The sequence below is a fragment of the Puma concolor genome, chromosome E4 (genome assembly GCF_028749965.1).
Source record: "Puma concolor isolate L17-30 chromosome E4, mPumCon1.1.hap2, whole genome shotgun sequence".
Classification (NCBI taxonomy): Eukaryota; Metazoa; Chordata; class Mammalia; order Carnivora; family Felidae; genus Puma; species Puma concolor.
Genome location: NC_141683.1, coordinates 4,216,678 through 4,237,284, shown reverse-complemented (window position 1 = coordinate 4,237,284; position 20,607 = coordinate 4,216,678). Strand labels below are relative to the sequence as shown.

Sequence of the window (20,607 nt, the reverse complement as noted above, 5' to 3'; positions counted from 1 at the left end):
AGAGGCTAACGTGTGGACCCAGGACACTATGATCCAGAGCCTGATTCTTGCTTTCCTCCCTGTGCTCCCCAAATACCCTGTGTTTCAACACCTGCATCCCCTCCCTTCCGTGTGGAGGGTCGTTTCTGCTTGTTTCCTAGTCTCTAGTCGAGCACAGAAAGCCTCTCAGACATCCTAAAGGTTTGAAGTACCGGTAACTCCAAGACAAGAGTGATAAAAATAACAAAATATTGACGTTTCTAGGAACCTCCGGCTTCAACCTTAGTGTAAGTAGAAGATGCTTGCTTTACTTTGCTCACTTTGTGTGTGTGTGCTCGTCTATAAAATAGAATAATATATCGTCACAGTGTTGCTATGGAGATTATATTAATGACTCTGTGCAAATAGCCAAGCGTAGTTCTTGATATGTAACAGGCAAACGGTACATTCAATTTCTGCTCCTTCACCCACCCTCCCCATCTCCACTTCCAGTTGGGTTCTACTTGAATGTCAGACCCACCCAGACATCGTGCAGGGTTCTCGTCGTTGATTTGTCCCATCTCTGTTGACTGCGACGCTCGGCCCTCCCTTCCCACCTCCTGCCCAGTTCTAGATTCTGCACCCTGGAGGGGGGCTGGGGCTGGTCTGGAGTCCAGCACCCCCATGAGCAAGCCCAAGCTCTACCGGCTTCATGTTTGACCTTAGAAATGTTCCCTCATCTCCTCAGGCCTCGGTTTCCCCCCTTATAAGATGAAGGCAGGACCGATCTCCACGGAAGAGGACCGACGGAAGAATTACACAAGAAGATGCCTAGAAGGCATTGAGCAGAAGGCCTGGTATACAGTAGGCCATCAATAAATGGAAACCATGGGGGCGCCTGGCTCAGTCGGTTGGGCATCCAACTTCAGCTCAGGTCATGATCTCACAGTCTGTGAGTTCAAGCCCTGCGTCGGGCTCTGTGCTGATGGCTCAGAGCCTGGAGGCTGCTTCGGATTCTGTGTCTCCCTCTCTCTGCCCCTCCCCTGCTCACACTCTGTCTCTCTCTCTGTCAAAAATAAATAAACATTCAAATAAATAAATAAATAAATAAATAAATAAATAAATAAATAAATGGAAACCATTGATAAAGATGAGCATAGATGTCAAAATAGGAATAGTTTAGGTCATTGTTTTTGTCTTCACTTCTCTCCCAAGTCCCAGCTCAGGACGTGGCTGGTCTTCATGTAGCTAGAACGTATTTACCAGCTTGCTGCATAGAGGGTGCTCTGCTAGCTTTTAGAGACAGGAGGAAGAGGAGGAGGAGGAGGAGGAGGAGGAGGAGGAGGAGGAGGAGGAAACAGGGAAGGAGACATTCCCGCAGGGGAGAGAGTCCCAAGGGCAGGGGGAGCGTGTGGATGTGGGTCGGGATGGGTAAGCCTCTCCCAGTGCAACAATTCTGCAGGCGTGCCTGCGTCCGGGACCTTCTTCTCGGGCTCTGCTTGGACTCCTGCGCTCGGGAAACTCTACTTCAGCCATTCACTGATCCTCACTTTCCTGGCCCCTGCTTGAGATCTGGGGCAGGAAACGGGAGGAAATGGCGGGGACTTGTATATTCGGGAAATCCACTTTTCCTGGTGGAAAGGGCCCACATGGGTCCACCCCGCCAGAGTCTGGTGACTTGTGGCTTGCCACCAGGCCCCGTTCTCCAGGAGTGTGACAGGTAGGACTGTGAGGGGTGGGAGTGCATGTTCCCAGTTCCCCTGGCTCTCCCTTCAGCCTTTAGTTGTTTTGTTGGGCTAAAGGGACCAATGAAGCCTTTAGAAAGTTCTGCCTCAGGTTTTTCTAAGGCTAAGTCCCAGATAACCCTTTCCGAATGACTTTTTTTTCCCAGTATGTATAATGCTTTTTATTCCCTAAATCTTACAGCCTAGCTACACAGTCATTGTTCCACTTGACGACAGTCCCAGGACAGAGGAGAAAAAGAAAAGTTGGTGTCCCATAAGCAAGAGTCGTGAGGCCGCGCCCAGTCAGACAAGAACCCTGCTTTTACTGAGTGGTGGAGGGTGACTCACCTCTCGCCAGGCAGGGCCGAGGCTCGATCTGGCTTCAGAGAGTAAGGCTGGAGAGCCCCGGCCAGCACTCCTGCTCCGCTGGGCAGGTGCAGCACGCTCAGAGTCTTCTGAAGGGAAGCCTGGAAGAAAACCTTAGAACCTGCCTGGGTCTGTCTGTTAATTCCTGCGCTGATTGGTCAGGTCTGGGAGTCACAAAAGCAGCCCTAGGCTCCCCTGTGCCTTCCCAGAGCCCTGCCCCTTACGTGTGTATTACAGGCTGTCAGGGAGGACTGTTCCCCCGGGCCCCTGGGCCCCGGGGTCCCTTTCCCCAAGGGGGCAGTAGCAAGATCCAAATCTGCTGATGTCTGGGGACCTCATTAGAAAGGGGGCTCATCAGCCCGATCACATGGACGGTATGTGTGTAGGCGATCTGGGGTTTCCAGCAGGAACAAAGCCTTTGCATCAAGACACGGCCCTGATCTCCGTAGATGATGAGGAGCTCTTGTCTCCAGACCCAACCATACTTTTACATGTTTTGTTTTTTTTTTTTAATTTTTTTTTTTCAACGTTTATTTATTTTTGGGACAGAGAGAGACAGAGCATGAACGGGGGAGGGGCAGAGAGAGAGGAAGACACAGAATCGGAAACAGGCTCCAGGCTCTGAGCCATCAGCCCAGAGCCCGACGCGGGGCTCGAACTCATGGACTGCGAGATCGTGACCTGGCTGAAGTCGGACGCTTAACCGACTGCACCACCCAGGCGCCCCTTAAATTTATTTTTGAGAGAAAGACACAGCGTGAGCAGGGGAGGGGCAGAGAGAGAGGGAGACACAGAATCCAAAGCAGGCTCCAAGCTCTGAGCTGTCAGCACAGAGCTTGACACGGGGCTCGAACCCACAAATTGAGACCATGACCTGAGCTGAAGTCGGACGATTAACCAACCAAGCCACCCAGGTGCCCCAGGACCCAACCACGTTGAAGGGTGCAGCTTTATTAGTCAAGCCACTCGTGCCCTGGGGTCTCGTGCCCTAATTGCTGAAGATCCGTGAGGCCCCTAGCAATTCAAATATTCCAGAAGCTGTGACTCATTCACTTGTGGATGCTTTCAGCAGGTGCTCACTGAGCGCTTTGCACGCGCCAAGGCCAGGGAATGTGGCGGCAGCTGGGGACACGGCATCCGTACTGACGCCAGTCCCGCTGCTTGCTCGTCAGTCCAGAGCATCGCTTCGAATCGCTGTAGAGAGCAGACAACCTCCAGATTCCTGCCTCCCTCCCATGTCTCCTGGCCTTTGGGCAGTCAGCAGACCCAGCCTTGTCTGCCTCTCCTGCAATGGGCCCAAGACGGGCCTTCCCAGAGGTTGAAGGCAACCCAGACACTGACCCGCCAGCTTCCCTGGGACTTTGACTCCTTGGTGTTTCCTAGTTCTGGAGCTCAGTTTATGCCTTTCTCCTAGAGACCTTCCCAAAGTACGAAAGGCTCCCTTTCTAAGAACCAGCGTGCTTGAGGCATGAATACCTGGGAGTAAGGTAGTTTATTAATGTGTCTTTGATAAGCTGGGTCAATGGAGACTGACAAACCAGCATGGGATAATTGCCAGCCATCCAGTCCGGTCCCACATGATTTCTCCTGGCCCCAAATGTTGACCCGAGAGAAACCGGAAACACTCGGGCTGATGAGCCATTAAAAGCAGAGAGACCCACAGCTAAGAGAGATACTATATGGTGTATTTACCACTGCTGGGGCGGGGGGTGTGGCGGGGAGGGTCTTCCCAAGACCTGAAAAGAATCCGTTAATCTTGGGCCTCATTTGTCAGTGTCCCTTCTTCACAGTTTTTCCGGTAGGCAGCTTAATTCAAATATTTACACAGCTCTTTGGAATTAGGACTACAATGGGATTGAAACCCACAAGAAAGAAAAGGAAACCCTGATGTTGAAATTATGATCTGGAAACTGCGTGCATTTTTAGAACATGTATGGTTCTTATCGTGGGTCTATCTGACATAAGTTTAGATGTAAAAAGCCTGGAAAATCTGGAGTGGATGGAGGTTTTTTTTTTTTGTTTTTTTTTTTCCCTGAAAAGGGAGAAAATACACTGATTACATCATCTGCCTATTTTTGGCAGTTTTGTCTTTTCCGTTCTGACTTTTTATATCTTCTCTTGTTGCATTCAGTTATGAGCCATGATACAATATCGAACGCTAGCAGCCACAGAGGCTATCATGGAGACTTGTTCCCTTTTTCCAAATTTTAATTAAAATGCTTCTCATGTTTCGGTCACCATGACAGGGGATGTTTGGGGCACATCTCTGGCATTGCCCTCTATCAGATGAAGGAAGTTCCTTTCTATTCCTGGTTTGTTTGCCACTTTATCACTAGTGATCTATTACATTTTCAGCTGGCTCCTTTTCTATATCCATTGATAGGATTGTATGCTTTTTACTCTTTAATTGGTTAGGGTGGTGAATTACATTAATAGATTTTTCTAAGGTTGACTCATTGGTACATTTTTAAGAAAAACCCTGCTTGGTCAAAAGACCAAGGCCCAGTATACACTATTGAATTGAATTAGCTATTTTTTTCATCTACCTGTTATTTGCCAGTAGTTGTCTTCTCCTACTTTGCCTATTTTTGGTACCAAACGTTTGCAATTAACAATGTTTTTCAATGCTGGGGAAATTTCACGCCTTTTCTAAGCTCTGAGCCTGGTGTCTTTTCTTGTTTGTTTTTTGAAAGGGTGGATTTTTTTCCCCCCACTGCTTTTCCATTTTTTTAGGGTTATTATTCTAGTAAATTTTCTATTCCTGGTATAATTATGGTAATTTATATCTTCCTCTGAGTTTGCCCATTTTATATACTTTTTCAAATAGATTGATACAAAGTTGTTCAAGGTATGTTTTTATAATCATCTTATGTGTCCTTTTCTCCTTCCTCATTTTGTTTAGTCTTTCTGATTTATCATTGTCGTTGAAGGTTATTTTAAACTCATCTTTCCAGAGATTCCAAACTTTAAAAAAAAGAACATTTCTATTGTTTCATGTTTACTTTGGATTTTAATTAAATTCTACTTCATTATTATTTGTTTCTACTTCCTTTGGGTTTATTTTGTTCTTTTCCAGGCTTTTTGGATTAGAATCATTTATTTATCTTGCCTCTTACAGTAAACCTAGAAAGCTGTAAATTGCTTTCTGGGAACTGCTCTGGATATTCCTTATTTATTTTGATCTGTAGTGCTTCTGTTAAGTTGTAGAACTATGTATTTTAAAATTTTTGTTTTTATTTCTTCTTTAACTCACAGTTTATTTTTAAAAATTTTAATGTTTACTTATTTTTGAGAGAGAGAGAGAGAGAGACAGCACAAGAGGCAGAGGGGCAGAGAGAAAGGGAGACACAGCATCTGAAGCAGGCTCCAGGCTCTGAGCTGTCAGCAGAGATCCTGACACAGGGCTCAAACTCATGAACCGTGAGATCATGACCTGAGCTGAAGTCAGTCGCTTAACTGACTGAGCCCTCCAGGCGCCCCAACTCACAGCATATTTAGATGTTTATGTTAGTAGAATAAGCGTGATACAACAATCAAGAGCTTAGACTGTGGAGTCCCGGCGCCGGGCTGGTGTCTAACTCTGCCACTTACTCTCCGTGACTCTGGGCAAGTCGTTCCAAGTCTGTGTGTGTCCATTTCCTTGTTTGTAAAATGTGGGGGATGATAGGACTTCCTCAAACAGCTATTGTAAAGATCGGGTGAGTAAATATTTGAAAGTGCTTAGAATAATGGCCGGAACAGAAGTGTTTATGAAGTAAATATCCACGTCTATGAAGACGGTGATCCAGGGTTTGGCTCCTTTTTTGGGACGGGGGATGTATTGCGTTGTGGTTCATGGAAATTGTTTATATAATATCAGTGTTTCAGAATTTCTCGAGGCTTCCTGTGGGGTCAAAATCGTGACCGTTCTCTGTGTGAAGGTTAGACTTGTAGATCAGGCGTGTTAATTGTCCTTATACCCTTTTGAACCCTATTGACCCATTGATGGTTTTGTTAGTTTATGAGAGAACTGCCTGAATGTCTCCTGTGATTGAGTGTTCAGTTTCTCCCAGGCGTGTTATCAATTTTTGTGTAGTACGTTTTGAAGCTATGCTGTTAGGACCTTATAAGTTCACGAGTGGAAGACTTCCCTGGTGAATTATTTTGCTTATCAATACTCTAGATTCCTTATTGGTTTTCACTTTGAATAGTATTTTGTCTGATGTTTGTAGTATTACATGAACTTTATTTTTTTTGTTTTAGAGAAAGCACAAGTGGGGGAGAGGGGCAGAGGTAGGGGTGGAGAAAGGGAGAAAATCTTAAGCAGGCTCTGTGCTTAGCGTGGAGCCCAATTCAGGGCTCGATCCCCCAACCCCAGGACCATGACCTGAGCCGAAATCAACCCACTGAGCCCGCCAGGCGCCCCTACATCAACTTTTTTTTTTGTCAGCCTTTTTCTGGATCCCATCTCAGCCTCTTCACTTTCAACCTTTCCTTTTTATTTTAATTTTATTTTAATAGTGTCGTGCCAGATTATTAAAATTCAGTCTGAGAGCCTTTTGTTTCAATGGATTAACTTAATCAGTTCACATCTTTTTTTTTCTTAAAAAAATTTTTTTTTACATTTATTTATTTTTGAGAGCCAGAGAGAGACAGAGCGCAAGTGGGGGAGGGGCAGAGAGAGAGGGAGACACAGAATCCGAAGCAGGCTCCAGGCTCTGAGCCATCAGCACAGAGCCCGACGCGGGGCTCGAACCCACGAACTGTGAGATCGTGACCTGAGCTGAAGTTGGACGCTCAACCGACTGAGCCACCCAGGCGCCCCAACTCCCATCTTTTATAACTAGAGTTGTTGCTGGAAATTACCGTCCTCCTCTCTGTTTGTTTCTTCCCCAGGCTTTTTGTTTGATTCATTTTCTGGTGATTTATGTACCACTTCTAGTCATCCAAAAGTGAAAGTGAATTCTGTACAACTGAATTTAGTTTTTACAAATAGTGCAAACGCAGAATTAAAAATGCAAAATGTCACTTCGTTATTAAAGCAGTTCTCCATCCACCTGTGATTCTCACTTCTTACAAGCACCCACGTCCAGCTCTTTTATCTGTTTTCGTGGTGTCCCCTCCATGTTTCTGCTGCTTCTGTTTTCTCCATAACATGGCTGCAATAATAGTTCTGACTTCCTAGATTTTAGACATCCTCTCCTGACTTCCCAGCTCATTTGCGACACTGTGCACCCATGAACACATACGCACGCTTCTCCTCGTGTCATCCTCCTACTAAAACTTCATTCTGGGGGCGCCTGGGCGGCTCAGTCGGTTGGGCATCCGACTTCGGCTCAGGTCACGATCTCGCGGATCGTGGGTTCGAGCCCCGCGTCGGGCTCTGTGCCGGCAGCTCGGAGTCTGGAGCCTGCTTCGGATTCTGTGTCTCCCTCTCTCTCTGCACACCCCCCTCAAAAAAAAAAAAAAAAAGAAATAAAAAAGCATTTAATGAAAAAACACTTCAATCTGTTTTCAGAACATACATCATTGCAATATGCAAATATTATTCTGAGCCAGGTAGCACGCTACGAGTGTGGATCTCTTCCAGCACAACTTTTGTTTTCTCACTAAATTTTAGTAAGTGAACCCTTTTACTTCAGTTTTGAAGTATGCATAATTAATCCAACCTCAATTCCTTTTCCTTTTTCTTTTTCCAGAACAGGAAAACCTTCTTCCAAAGCTAGTTAGGTATGGTTAAACATAGGGGAGCCTGCGTGGCTCAGTCAGTTAAGCGTCCGACTTCGGCTCAGGTCATGATCTCATGGTTTGTGGGTTCGAACCCCACATGGGGCTCTGTGCTGACAGCTCGGAGCCTGGAGCCTGCTTGGGATTCTGTATCTCCCCCTCTCTCTGCCCCTCCCCTGCTCATGCGCTCTCGCTCTCAAAAATAAATAAGCATTAAAAAAAAAAAAAAAGAATACATTCCTCATATAAGAGCCAAGATGCTTTTCCCTCACAGGTGACATTCAGTGTGTCTGCGCTTCATTCCAGAAGCCAACATTTACCCCCACCTGCAGGCAGCATTTACCCCACCTGCCATCACACATGATGTCTTCCTCCTTCCCTCTGAGGTTCTACAGTACCTACTTGAACTGGGACAGTTCTCCTTGGGTCTCACTTTTCTGCACATCTTGTGAACAGAGACACTTCATGCCTTTGTCCTAGATTATTATTTCGAGGAAATCTGTATAATGAACGGCCTTGGAATATAGACCGTGTGTCCCTCTGAAGCACGGAGGAGGCAACTTTACTGCGTGTTAAAGCAGACTCGGGGTCCCCAAGCTCAGAGTTTCATTCTTCTAATGCAGTTCATTGCATGATCAGGTCCTTCCTGGCCCTCCTCCTGTTCCTGTATGAGAACCAGAGCTCGAAGAACCAGCACCAGGGTCAATACTATTGCTGTGAATAATAACGTCCTTTGTCTCAGACCCAGGAGTCTGTCTTCTGCCAGCATCCGTGACATGATGGCAGGCTAACGTGCCAGCAACTTGCAAGTAGGGTCAGTCTCAGACACTTCATAGCTCTGGATGGGGGCTTTATTCCAATTTTCTTAATTCTCTAACCACGGTTCTGCATGCACAGGGGGTGTTCTGTAGAGAGATAACTGCACCCCTGTGCTCACTGCTACATTACTCACGATAGCCAAGACATGGAAGCAACCTAGGCATCCATCAACAGAGGAAAGGATAAAGAAATGTGGGAGAGAAACACGTGCCCACGCACACACACACACACACACACACACACACACACACATTATCCAGCCTCAGAAAAGGAGGAAATGCTGACATTTGCAACAGTGTGAATGAACCTGGAGAACATAACAGTTACTGAAATAAGCCAAATGATCTCACTTATATGTGGAATTTAAAAATGTGAAGGTCACGGGAGCAGGTGCTTGCCAGCAGCCGGGGGAACTGGGAGATGTTGGTCAAAGTTAAAAACTTACAGTTACAAGATAAATAAGTTCTGGGGCGCCTGCGTGGCTCAGTCTGTTGAGCGTCCGACTCCGGCTCAGGTCATGATCTCGCGGTCCGTGAGTTCGAGCCCCGCGTCGGGCTCTGTGCTGACAGCTCGGAGCCTGGAGCCTGTTTCAGATTCTGTGTCTCCCTCTCTCTGACCCTGCCCGTTCATGCTCTGTCTCTCTCCGTCTCAAAAGTAAATAAACATTGAAAAAAAATTCAAGAAGAAACAAGATAAATAAGTTCTATGGATAGAGCTTGCCGCATAGTGACCACAGCCCGTAGCACTGTGTCATATACCTGAAATCTGCTAGGAGAGAGGTTCAGTGTTCTCGCCACACACACGGTCAGGGATGTGTTAATTCGCTTGATTGTGGTAATCATTTCACAATGTATATATCAAATCATCGCATTGTACACCTCAGACATAGTACAGTTTCTTTTTGTTAATTATACTTTAATAAAGCTGGGGGTCGGGGGGAATGCTGGTAAAGGAGAGTTCCAGGATTAGAGCCCTAAAGCAGTCCCACAAAGCAACCCCAGCCAGACTGGAGCTGGAGGAAAGAGGAGTGCAGAACGCTGGTCTTAAGACAAAAAGAAGCTCCAGCAAGCTAGATAAAGGTGGATGGAGACAGAAGTGACTGGATATGTTTGACTATATCTTTTTTTTTTAATATTTATTTACTGAGAGAGGGAGAAAGAGAGCAAGCAGGGGAGGGGCAGAGAGAGAGGGAAACATAGAATCTAAAGCAGGCTCCAGGCTCTGAGCTGTCCGCACAGAGCCTGACGTGGGGCTCAAACTCACGGAGTACAAGAACACGACTCGAGCCCAAGTCAGGCACTTAACCCACTGAGCCACCCAGGCGCTCAGTGGGGAATGGGGAATGTATTCTTAAGAGGCTAGATGATCCATTTGCTCTGTAAATAAAAACAGTAATATATTTTGAGTTTCAAACTTTGAGAAGGCTCGCTCTCTCTCTAGTATTTGAGCCGTTAAAATAACAGAGGATCTTTATTATGTTTGGATCACAGGTAGGTAATAAAGGTCAAGATAAATGGTTATTTATCTTAATGGAAATGTATATATTCAAAGATGTGAAGATATGAAGTCAATGGAAATAAGTGGCAGGAATTTCTCTGCGGCTGACAGGAAGAGGAAGCGAGAAACTGTAAAATAATACATTTAAAAAGAGAGCCTAGAGCGTGATTGAAGCATCAAGTCCTCTGAGCTATTAATTTAAAAGAAAGCAGAGTTTGCAGCCACTGTGGGCAATTTCCCAGTATACAGGCCTAAAAGATTTTACAAAATGGGCTTCGTCAGGGAGCAGTGACAACAAAAGACCGTTCACACACCCTTGGTTCTCCTTCCTTCAGGCAGGTGACCCCCATCCACGCCACCAGGTAAGAGCCGGGAAATGCCCTCGGGAGAGGGGCCAGGGCTCCCGTGTGCAGGTAGTCTGATAAGGCAGAGGCAGAGAAGGGATGTGATTCACGCCAGCATATTAGGAATGGTGTGAACAGCACTAATACAGGCTCATTCAGCTCACACAATAGTAGAAAGTACATAATGACACATTTGGTTCCATCAAATTCAGCCTTTGTGTTTCGGAAAATCCCACACACCAAGGCGCTGTTCAGCCCCAAAGACTTAGCTGGGTTTCTCTTCCTTGCGATAGGCCCCCAAGGACTCCGCCTCTTTAAAGCCACCACAGGCCACCGAATGGACCCTGGACCCATTCCAAACCACTCTTTATTTCCCGAACGTGGCACCATCATCCCTCATGGTGATGATAATTATGGCCAACATTTTTTGAGATCTTTCTATGTGTCAGCCATTTTGCGTAATGGCTCACACACTAACCTCTTCGATCCTGGCTGTATTTGGAGTTAAGGACTAATGTTACCCGCTGTATAGATGTGGAAAGTGTGTTATAGAGAGGAGTGGACCTTGCCCGAGGCGGAAAGTAGGATTCAGTCGTAGGACCTTCTGGATCTGGAGCTTTACCTCCACATTTCCTAGACCTTTGTAAATGTTGATCTGTCTAACCAGATGCCCTCTGCAACGCATCCGTGAGTCACCTTTCCCTTACTAACTTGGACAAGCTCTTTTCTAGTGTATTGTGACCCTTAGTCTGCATTAGTTGGCCCTGTCTGATGCTTCTGTAGCATCCTGTACCAATTTCCATTATAGCACCCATTGTTCTGTATGGTCATTCTTATTTATCTTTCTCCCTTAATGATGTTCCGAGTTCCTTAACATCAGAGACTCTTTCTAATTCATTCTTCATTCAGTAAACGTTTATTGAGAAGCTAGTAGGTAGTAGGCATTCCATTGATAGATCCTATCACATGGTAGGGGAATAGGAAATGTTTGAACAAATAAATAAATACCTTTTCTTTCAGATTCATTTCCCCTTAAGATCAGTTGTGAATTTTATTGCTAATCTAACATGGAAAGAGGGGGGTTGAATGCGTGGCTACACCCAGGAAGTTACAGAATGGATTGTGTTCACCCAAGCTTCCCGTGAGTATTGCCTTCTCTCGTCAGCTTCCGGTTCGTCCGCTTCCGGTTCCTGCCCTAAGATCCCTGGAAGGCACTGGGTGCTCCGTGTCTCTACTGGTGGTGATTCCTATAATCACACCTTATAGGTACTTAGTTTACTTAGATAGAGTTTGCTAGGTGCCAGACACACATCTGAACACTCTGCGTATCTTAACGACTTTGATGCTCACAACTCTGTGAAGAGGGTGCTATCCTTAAACCCACTTCAGAGAGAAACCGCGACGGAGGTGACTTGCCTTGCGGTGACATGGCTAGAGGGAAGTGGGATTCCATCCCGGGCAGTGTGGCTCCAGACACATGCCTTTCGTCGCTGAGTCCTGTCGCCTCTCCCTATGCTCTTCGTTCCTCTTTGAGACCTAATGACGGGAGATTGCATTTTGGCACCTTCTTGGTGAGGCATCGCTCGGTAAGAGTCGCAGAAGGATGTGTGGCACTCGGTCGAAGTTCCGTGTGCAGATAGCTTTTGACTTTGCATTTCACTTCCTTGTGCTCAGTTCTGTATGAAATGACATGTTCACTGGTTTCTAGTATGGAATTGTTTATAATGGCGATAGCTGGGGGGGAAATAACATCTGCCAGCATTAAGCTGAGTTAATAATGACCCATCTCTAAAGTGGAAAATTATGCTGCCGTTAAAAGGAATTCAGGTAAATCTTTGAGTGCTCTGTCAAAGGATGTCCTAGATGTCGTTAGATATAGCGGGGATAGTATTAATGTATATATGAGCAAACGTTTGCTTGTATATTAGCCTGTATTTGAAGGCATATCTGTATTTTTATATACTATGTATTTCCTGGAAAGAATGTGGGGGTGGGGGTGGGGGTAAGGAGGGAGCGTGCTTACTGATTACATTAACATGACTTTGCTATTCATTTGTCTTCAATAATACAGCTTTATTCTTCTACTGTCTTCATCAGCATGGCATTGCTATTCCAAAAAAAAAAAAAAAATCTTTGTCCAGGAAGACAAAAGTTGTGTATAACTTTATTGTTTTTCTTGGGAACCTTCGCAAAAAAAAACCTCAGGTCAATGACCATCAAACTGTTCAGCTCTTCAATAAACACCACCAAATGACTGTTAATTCTCTAAGGCACTTGAAACCCTGACCTCAAAAGTCTTTGTTGGGTCCACACATCCTAAACTATTTTAGCATGACACCCAGTCCTAATTAAGCTCCTGAGTTGGAAAACCAGTCATACACCATAGCCCCAAAACATCATGAATAGCCTCACTTTTCAGTCCCCACTAGCAGATATAACACTACTGCTCTAGGAAGTGCTCTAGGAAGTCTATCTCCTTGTCAAGATAGGAATAAACTCAGCTTTGATTATCAACAGATTATTTTAGTGCTATTTTCAGAGAGTTAGCATTCTTTTTTAAAAAAATTTTTTACGTTTATTTTTTGAGAGACATAGCAAGCAGGGAAAGGGCAGAGAGAGGGGGAGAGAGAGAATGCCATGCAGGCTCCACACTGTCAGCATGGAGCTTGATGTGGGGCTCGAACTCATGAAGTGTAAGATCACGATCTGAGCTGAAACCAAGAGTTGGATGCTTAAGCGACTGAGCTGCCCAGGCGCCCCCAGAGGGTTAGCATTCCAGAAGGGACAGAAAGGAAGTTTTAAGGGAGACTAATAGTTAAATGGAAACTGCCTTAGTTCTGTTTTTGTACAGCATTGTGCATTACCTATTCAACAAAAAATTGGAAGGAGGGATGAATGGAAGAAACTAGGTACTCAATAGAAGCACGTCAGGAAAGTATGCAAAAAAGCTAGATATGAGTCCTTTATCATTTCAGTATGGAGAAGCAGAGAAGGAACACCCAGCAGTGAAAGAGCGTCTGTGATAGGAAGAGGCAAAAAGAACTAGAATACTTTAAATTTCTTAGAAAGAAGCAGGGTCATTTGTGGCAGAGAGGGGTAGAGGACACGTACTGTTTAAGTTGGTGCATATGATTCAGTGTTATGAATTCTAGAACAGTTGGGAAGCAAGACACAAGTAAACCTTAGTGCCCCTCTGTTAAACTCATCGTTTCTAGAAAAACTGAGACTCTCTTTGGGAGGGAGGACAGATTCCAGCTGTACCAGTTGGGTCAGCATGATGGGGGGGGAGAGCTACCTTGACCACTCGATCAATCCAGTGGTTTGGACCCCCTCTGGGAAGAGTGCTATTTAGGAGAGAAGGCACAGAGAAGAGCTAGAGCTAAAGTTGGAAAGCCAACATGCACTGCCTTTCCAAAGAAAAGACATTTGATTGTATCTTCCTTCCTCAGTTTCCACTGTGGGTTCAGCAGCCAATTTCCCTTTGAGATGGTGATGAAAACATTCATCTATGCATCCAAGAAACTACCCCCCAACCCGCCCCCCCCCCCCCCCCCCCGCAAAGGTGAACACAAAGACAGCCATATGTAGAAACATCACAAACTATTGTAGGATAAAGACAAAAATCATGAAATCAGCAAGAGCTAAATGACTCATCCCATGCAAGGAAACCCACACTTAGGCCCGTTTAAAAAATCAGATTTTGTCATGGTTGAGTTTGAAACTTGTGTGTATATTGTGGAGATATCAGACGTGTCAGCAGCAAATATTTTCTCCCAATTTGTGGCTTGTCTTTTCCTTCTCTTGCCGTGTCAGAGAAGAGGTTTTTATCTCTCATGGATGGTGCCCTTGGTATTGTGTCTAAACAGTCCTCACCACACCCAAAGTCACTGAAATTTTCTTCTCTTTAATTTTTTTTAAATTAAATTTTTTTAAGAAATAAAATCTTTTAATTTTAGAGTTTTGCAATTTTCATTTAGTTCTGTGATCCATTTTGAGCTCATTTTTTCAAGGGTGGTAGGTCTGTGTCGAGATTCATTTTTTTTGCCTGTGGATTTTCAGTTCCAGCACCAGTTGAAAAGACTGACTTTGTGCTATCATATCGCCTTTGTTCTTTCACCAACAATCAGTTGACTATATGTGGGTCCGCTTCTGGGCCTTCTCTTCTGTTCCACTCATTTGACTATTCTTTTGCCAACACGATACTGTCTTGAAGCTGGGTAGTGTCACTTCTCCAATTTTGTTCTCTTTAGGTATTGTGGATCTTTGGCCTCTCCAAATAAATTTCGAATAAGTTTGTTGACATCCACAAAAGAACTTTCTGGGATTTTGACTGGGATTGCATTGGATACATAGATCCAGTTGGGAAGAACTGATGTGATGATATGGAGTCTTCCTATCTGTGAATATCTCTACATTTATTCTTTATTTTCATTTATCAGAGTTCTTGTAGTTTTCCTCAAATAGTTCTTTTTTTATTTCTATAAGAATTTATTTTTTTATTTTTTAATATTTTTAAATTATTTTTTTATGTTTTAATTTACATCCAAGTTAGTTAGCATATAGTGTGATAATAATTTCAAGAGTAGAATCCAGTGATTCATCCCCTACATATAACACCCAGTGCTCATGCCAGCAAGTGTCTTCCTTAATGCCTTTTACCCATTTAGCCCATCCCCCCACCCACAACCCTTCCAGCAACCCTCAGTTTGTTCTCCGTATTTGAGAGTCTCTTATGTTTTGTCCCCCTCCTCGTTTTTGTATTATTTGTGCTTCCCTTCCCCTGTGTTCATCTGTTTTGTATCTTAAATTCCTCATATGAGTGAATTCATATGATATTTATCTTTCTCTGACTGACTTGTTTCGCTTAGCATGATACCCTCTAGTTCCATCCACGTAGCTGCAAATGGCAAGGTGTCATTCTTTTTGATTGCCGAATAATACTCCATTTGTGTGTGTGTGTGTGTGTGTGTGTGTGTGTGTGTGTGTGTGTGTGTGTGTGTAGGGTACAGTATACACACACACACACACACACACACACACCACATCTTCTTTATCCATTCACCTGTCGATGGGCATTTGGGCTCTTTCCATACTTTGGGCTATTGTTGATAGCACTGCTATAAACATTGGGGTGCATGTGTCCCTTTGGTAACAGCACACCTGTATCCTTTGGATAAATACCCAGTAGTGCAATTTCTGGGTATAGGTTCTATTTTTAATTTTTGAGGAACCCCCCACAGTGTTTTCTAGAGTGGTGGCACAAGTTTGCATTTCCACCATAAGTGTAAGAGTTCCCCTTTCTCTGCATCCTCACCAACATCTGTTGTTGCCTGGGTAGTTAATTTTAGCCATTCTGACTGGTGTGAGGTGGTATCTCATTGTGGTTTTGATCTGTGTTTCCCTGATGATGAGTGATGTTGAGCATGTTTTCATCTGTCTGCCAACCATCTGGATGTCTTCTTTTGAAAAGTGTCTATTCATGTCTTTTGCCCATTTTTTTCACTGGATTATTTGTTTTTTGGGTGTTGAGTTTGATCAGTTCTTTACAGATTTTGGATACTAACCCTTTATCTGATATGTCATTTGCAAATATATTCTCCCATTCCGTCGGTCGCCTTTAAGTTTTGCTGATTGTTTCCTTCACTGTGCAGAAGCTTTTTATCTTGATGAGGTCCCAATAGTTCATTTTTGCTTTTGTTTCTCTTGCCTCCGGAGACGTGTTAAGTAAGAAGTTGCTGTGGCCAAGATCAAAGAGGTTTTTGCTTGCTTTCTCCTCTAGTATTTTGATGGCTTCCTGTCTTACATTTAGGTCTTTCATCCGTTTTGAGTTTATTTTTGTGTGTGGTGTAAGAAAGAGGTCCAGGTTCATTCTGCATGTCGCTGTGCAGTTTTCCCAGCACCATTTGCTGAAGAAACTGTCTTTATTCCATTGGATATTCTTTCCTGCTTTGTCAAAAATTAGTTGGCCATATATTTGTGGGTCCATTTGTGGGTTCTCTATTCTGTTCCGCTGATATAAGTGTCTGTCTTTGTGCCAATACCATACTGTCTATTCTCTAACAGAAACTGTGAAGAATTGGTATAATTTCTTCCTTAAATATTTGGTGGAATTTATCAGTGAACCCATTTGGGCCTGGTGCTTTCTGACTTTATATTATTTTCCTTTTTTCTACAAAATTTATTGTAACAGTTTTCAGAAGACAGGTCTGCTGGCAACAAAATCCCCCAGTTTTTGCCTGAGAAAGTCTTTATTTCTGTTTCATTTTTGAAGGATGATGTTGCAGGGTACAGAATTCTAGCATGGCCATTGTTTTCTGTCAACACTAAATATTTCACTCTGCTGTCTTCTTGCTGGCATGAGTGCTGAGGAGAAGGCCGGTGTAATCTTTGTTACTCTATAGGCAAGATTTTTTTTTTTTTACTTCCGCCCCTGACGTGAACCTAGTGATCCTGTGGTATACACGGGATCCTGTGTATACCTAGCAATCCTGTGGTATACACTGAGGGTGCCAGCAGGACACAGATCTTCTATTTCTGGAATTAAGTAAGAGCGGGTTGCCCATATTCAAGGTATTACCCCATTACTGCCATGGGTTGGTGACAGAAAAGCAAAAACGATGAGCCATATCCCATGCTTCTCCAGGGAGATGGGCTGATTCTTGCTTCCACAATACTTGAGAGCCAAAGTGAGATCCTGTCCAAGCAGTACAAAAAAAGAAAAAAGAAAAGGACATTAAGAAACACAGGAGGGGCATGGAAGTGATAGTCGCCGAAAATTACAGGCACAGTGATGGCATTATTAACCATTGTTATGAAGTACAGGTTTAGGGGTAGAAAAAAATCCTTGAAAAAGAACTCACCTCTATTTATATCTTTCTTTTCATTGGGAAATGTCACATCACAAAGAGATTTGGAAAAAGCCAACATCATTTATTAACACCGGGTACTGCTTTTTTCTCTAGAGAGGACACAGTATACAGGAAGAAAGAAATGTGACAGAACTTAGTTCAAAAGAGCGTTGGCCTCCATTTCTGGAAACGTGATGAGTGTTATAGCCTGAATGGCCCTCCCACCGCCTGGCCTTGTACTAGTGGTCTCGTGTACACGAAGGAGCAGGGCTAAGGAAAGGAAAACACAGGACTCAGTACTTGGTAAGAACACCTGTTCTGGGAGATTCCCAGGGCACTTTGTGCTGGCAATGCATGTTGGCAGAGAGGACTGGACCGATCTCAGCACAGAGGGAACTCAAGTGCCACGCTCACTCAACACCCGCCATGTCTTTGACCTGGACCCACCTCTTTCGTGGTCAAGTTGGGTAGTTGTTCTCATGATTCTGCCGTTCGTTTGTGTTGAGACTTCTCCTCCCTGTCATCCTTGCCCTAAATCAAGCACATCACGAGAGACTTGTTGATTTATTCTCAAGAGTGCGGAGTTCCTAGCCGGGGGAAGAATACTGCTGGCACCCGAGGCCGGGGCAGCACTCTCGCCTGCAGCTCGGAGCACAGTGCAACCTGTCGTGCAGCGAGAATCTCACCCTCCCTTCCCTTTGGCCAGTTCATTTGGATCCGGACCCTTCTCAGTGCCAAGGCTGAACTCTTGCTGCAGCCAAGCTCCTCCTCACAGATTCCTCCAGCTTTGGGCGGTTACACAGGCTTGGGCTCCTTTTCTCTTGGTCCTTCTAATTCTGTACCTGCTGTGACTCTCTCCAACAATGTCCTCATCGTGACTATTATTTTTCTGGACCATCACCTCCATATTCCCTTCATCAGCAATCAGCTGACTGTCTCCATGTGGGACATATACATCTTCCCAAGCATGCTCTCCATCTCGGAGAACAGCTACGCTGTGGCCATCATTCCTTGCATCCTATCTGGCCTCCTGAGTCCTCACCAGCCCATTGCCATTCAAGACGGTCATGCCCACTCGTCTCCTGCCTCACTTGTGCGGCCCACAATGCTTTTCCTGCTCCTGGCCACGCAGCCTGATCACTGTGTGGCCATCTGCAACCCCTGTGGTAGCCAGTCCTCGTATTCATCGAAGTTCTCCAGAAAAACAGAACCCAATAGGTTTTATTGATACGTGTAGGAGATTTACTATAGGAATTTGCCTCATGTGCTCAAGGAGGCCAAGGAGTCCCGCGACCTCACATCTGCAAGCTGTGTAGAACCGGGAAAGCTGATGGTGTAAATCCCAGTCTGAGTCTGAAAGTGCGAGACCAGGAGCACTGATGCGTGAGGGCAGGAGAAGACGGATGTCTCAGCTCATCCGCCGACAGAGAATTTGCCCTCCTCTGCCATTTGCTCTATTCAGGCCCCCAGCAGATGGGATGATCCCTGCCTACGTTGGGTAAGGGTGATCTTCCCCACTCGGTCTGCTGATTCAAATGCTAATATATTCTAAAGACACCTTCGCAGGCGTGCCCAGAATTAATGTTTTACAAGCTGTCTGGACATCTCTTAGCCCAGTCAAGCTGACGCACAAAATTCACCACCACAGCCGTCCTAGGGAAGAGGCTTGTGCCAGTGGACGTCTGCGTCTCTAAGAATTGGCCTGGGCATGGCCTTGTCCAGGTAACATCTGTGTTTGGCCTGCCCTTCTGTGACGCCCTTGTCATCTTTCACTTCTTCTGTGACGTCAGGCCCCTGCTGAAGCTGGCCTGTGTGGACACCCCTGTCAGCGAGATCATCAACTTTGTCGTCAGCGTCTGTGTCCTGATTCTGCCCACGGGCCCGATCTTCTTCTCCTATGTCCTCATCGTCTCCACCAGCCTCAAGATCCCCTCCTCCCGGGGCCGGAAGAAGGCCTTTGCCACCTGCACTTCCCACCTCACGGTGGTCATCGTCCACTATGGCTGTGCCTCCGTCATCTACCTCAAGCCCAAGTCCCAGAGTTCCGTGGGGGCAGGACAGACTCATCTCTGTGACCTACACCGTCCTCACTCCCCTGCTGAGCCCTGTCGTGTACAGCCTGGGGAACAGGGAGGTCAAAGGTGCCGGTGCAGAGCCATGGCAAAAACACTGCTCAACTCTCAGTGCATCGAGACTGTGATAGTTTCTCTCCACGTACTTGTTCCTCTGAGTGTTGACTCGCAGGGACATCGTGATTCTCCACAGCTCCACGGAGCCTCCAATGGGGCCTGCCCCTGCAGTGTCCTCTCCGGAGACATCTCCTGTCACACTTCAGTCATATTCCCATGAACGCAGGTAACAGGCCCTGGGATTCTGGCCAGTTCTTACATCTGCCAAATAACACACAAAAAAGGAAGATTCGTGTTGGACACCTTGGAAAAAGCTCCAAAAATTTTGTTCTGCTTTGAGGCCAGGGGACCTCCAGGAGAGATGGGGTTGGTCAATCTAGCTGCGCCTTATACACTTTCCTCTCACGTTTTCATTTGTTGCCAGACTTTGGTGCAAGTGCACTTCTCTTTCTCTCCAGCTGGTCTCTTTTGCCCCCCACCCCAGGGAGCCCGTGCTGAGCCCTGCTGGATGCTGTTCCTCCTGGGTGCTGTTCCTGCCTCTCCCACGGCCGTGGCGTGTCAACACCGGGACTTAGTATCACACCAATGATAAAATTGTTTGCCTTTGTACACACCTCACGATTTATAAGGAATTTCCACCTGCAGGCTTTTATGTGATCTGGAAGGTAGGCAGGTCAGCAACGATCCTGTGCCGTAAATAAAGAAACTAAAATTCCTTTTAGTGAATCCGTTTACAAGATGTGGGAACTTCATGGGCAAAATTAGGACCTTCAGGGAATAGCGTGGGCAGGGCTGTGGCTGGTCTGCAGGAGGCTTTGTGCCCTTGAGGAAAAAAGCATCCTCTCCTCTGGATGCTTCTGTCAGAAATGGCCATCACGGTTTTACTGCCCTCTCCTGGGAATTATCCCGAATCCAGATGTCTAAGCTGTGGATGGACCCCCTTAGTGTCACACTGGACACCTGCAGAATCCCACGCCGCAGGGCTGATCGAGGGATAGACGAGGAGCCTGGAAACAAATAGGTGCCAGTGTCCTTGCCCACAATCTTTGTTCAGTCCTGGGTTGTCTGAAAGCCTCATTTCCCAGCCCGCCCTTATCGACTGGAGTCCCTCTCCCATCTCTAACTCGGGTCTTATCGAGAGGATGTGTAAGATGTACAAGTTCTGGAGTTACTGTAAGTGTGGTACCAGCACGGGGGCTCCTAGACTGAGCCAGCC

General features: G+C 45.5%; 1 long non-coding RNA gene and 1 pseudogene across 1 annotated transcript in view; both read left to right on the top strand.

Annotated features, from left to right (window-relative positions):
• LOC147572254 (uncharacterized) overlaps positions 1-20,607 on the top strand; it is a 171,499-nt gene that overhangs the window by 40,575 nt on the left and 110,317 nt on the right. The gene's annotated exons all lie outside the window — the stretch shown is intronic.
• On the top strand, positions 18,230-20,071 carry LOC112851651 (olfactory receptor 10J3-like; annotated as a pseudogene).